This window comes from Aquarana catesbeiana, linkage group LG03 (assembly GCF_042186555.1).
Source record: "Aquarana catesbeiana isolate 2022-GZ linkage group LG03, ASM4218655v1, whole genome shotgun sequence".
Lineage (NCBI taxonomy): Eukaryota > Metazoa > Chordata > Amphibia > Anura > Ranidae > Aquarana > Aquarana catesbeiana.
The window spans coordinates 270,260,864-270,263,762 of NC_133326.1; positions in this window are offsets into that span (position 1 = coordinate 270,260,864).

Consider the following 2,899-nt stretch of genomic DNA (forward strand, 5'->3'; position numbering starts at 1 on the left):
GCCTCCCCTATGTGTATAGGGTACTTTGTACCTTTAATCATTAAAAAAAAAAAGAAAAAAAAAAAAAGGTTACTTTTTATTTTTAATAAAGGAATTCTCAAAAAGAAAGAAAGAAAGAAAGAAAGAAAGAAAGAAAGAAAGAAAGAAAGAAAGAAAGAAAGAAAGAAAGAAAGAAAGAAAGAAAGAAAGAAAGAAAGAAAGAAAGAAAGAAAGAAAGAAAGAAAGAAAGAAAAGAATCCACCCACGCTGAAGGCTTTTTTTTTCCCCCCGGGTCCAGCGGTGCGGCAGGCGTCCACATCGGGGGGCATTTTTTATTTTTAACAAAGGCATTGTCAAAAACTATGTGCGTTTATTACTTTGACACGTTTTTGGTGAATGAATAGGTTCTTTGACAGAGCTCCCCCACCCCAGGTTCAGGGCATGTGGCCTGCTATGGTTCGGGGGGGGGGGGTTGCTCGCTCATCACCCCCCCCATCCTGGGCTGAAAGGCCGCTTACTGGGATTATGAATTGGGGGGAACCCCACGGCGTTTTTACAGCTGATGTCTCATCCGTTAAGGACACCGCGGCCCGCTTCTCAACTGGCCGCTATTCACAGTGCGCTCATTGGTGAGCTCATCGGGTGAATGTCTGAACCAATGCTTGGCCTGAACAGTTCGCTCATCTCTATTCCATGAGGTGGAAGGAAAAGTTTACCTTGAGATGGAAATAGAGTCTGGGTCTCAGGACCAATCAGGATCTAATCTTTGTAAGAAGGTGAAGGAGGAGGATAGTCCAGTGCAGCGTTTCTCAACCTTTTTTCTGTCTGGGCACCCTTTAAAATCATGCAGTCTAGAGGCACCCCATTCTAAAATGTTAAAAACAAATAGTTTTACACAAGGCAGCAACATCCACACATGTAGGGCACCCAACGTTAGAGGTGATTTATTCATTCTTTATTTATTCATTCTTCCAAAGCAAATACACTTTTGCCCTCTGGTACTGACTAGTGTCCAATGTTTCTCTTCTCCCTCACTCAGCTAATGTGATCTCAGTGCTGACAGAGGGGAAAACAAGAATGTTGTTCAGGTGCCCCAACTTCCCCCCTTAACTGATGACATCATTGGTTGTTAGGACACTGGTGGCTGGGAGATTGTAATGGTGCACAATGAAAACCTGTGGCTTTGTGTAACTAAAAAGGCAGACTTGATCCATCCACTGGCTTGTATACAAATGTTTGGCAAATTTTAGGCATTTTGCCAAGGCACCCCTGAAGAAATCTGAAGGCACCCTGCAGTGGCAGCTGGTGTTTTTTTTTTTTTTTCAAATGGAAGCTTCACTGGAGAGAATGTATACACCGGACTGAACAGGATCCAAGGAATCATAAGGACATCCACTGTGAAAGCCAAAGGTCCCCTGGGTCTGGTCATAAACTTGTCCAGTTTCTTGCTAAATCTGGAGGTCATGGTGTTCACACCCGGCGTACCAAATTTATAACATCAGGAAGATGGGTTGACGGGACCACTCGCGAGTACACCTTCCAATTTTTAATCCCTGGTATGTGGATATGCAAGAGTGTTGGAACACAGTTTCCGCTCCCCCCCCCCTTGAGAGAATCAGGCTTGCCTTCTTCAGAGCTGCCCGATATTCTGGTTCTCATTTGGTGGTTTATGAAAGCCGCATCTGTGGCTTGATACAATTGCATCCTAACTGGTTGACTCGTAAGGGGGGGGGGGGGGGGGGGGTGTAGGAGAGTCAGTCTTATGGCTCTCTATTTGCAGAATATTGATGGGGAGCACCAAACTCTGGGGATCAGGTGCCCTGGACAGTTGGGCAATTGTAGATCTTGTCCTACCGACAGGCTGGCATCTTTCATTACCACCTTCCCAGCCATTTCCCTGATTCTAGGCCAGAGTTGGAAATCAGGGAGATTTGTGTGTCTGGGAAGAAGTAGTGGGCGATCCAGAGAAGGGACTTGTTTGTGCCGTATCATGAGAATGTAGAGCTGCAAAGGTCTAGTGTGAACTGTTCAAAGAATTGTCTGGAAGGAGGTCACCATGGTGTCAAGATCCCTTATGCAGAAGAAAGTCAAGGAATGCCTGGCTGACCAGAGAGTCTGACAGATAAACCTCAGAAAAGCAATCTTTTCCTGGGAAAGTAAAATCTGTCTCAGATACTCTAGGCCAGCGTTTAACACCTGGGGTGCCACAGCAAAAGAGATTATAAAAAAAAAAACTGTCCTGACATTAAGCATTTTTTACTGCTGGCTCAGTTTTTTTTTTCTTTAACAGCAGTGTCAGTCTGGTGGTTTTTAAACTGGTTTGAGAGGGTAGGATGACTGTGTGCTGTGTGGGTCACTCACCCACATCCTAACAACCAATGTCATCGATTGCCAAGAACAAGTGGGGGTATGAATGGCTTCTTGGTTTGAAAACAGGATTAGTGACAGGGGAAGAGAGTCAGGAGGAGGTGTTGGGTGTGTTCTACTCCCTCCAGCTCCTCCATGCTGTGTGTTTACAGGACGTGACCCCGAAAGGCACTTCGATTGGAAACACGCAGACACGGAACATAGAGCACCAAGTGGTGAAAAGCCTTTGCACACAGTGCTAGCCACTTAAGCGGACTATGCTGCGGCAATGTAATAACTCTCCAGCTAGCAGTAAACATTCCGGGAGTCCGCCTCTTTCCCCCCGCACCAAAGTGTAAACACAGGTTGAAGGTTTCAGCAGCTGCCTGTGACCAGGTTTCCACAAAACCTCTGAGGCTTCACTGTCCTGCAGCAGCTTCCTACTTCCAGCTGTAAGCAAAGCCAGCCTGCTGCAGACCCTTGATCACATCGATCAGGGGGTGAGCATATGGCCCTGCAGAGACAGTCATCCTGCCCTACAGCTGGAAATAAGCGGATGTGCTGAAAAAAAATG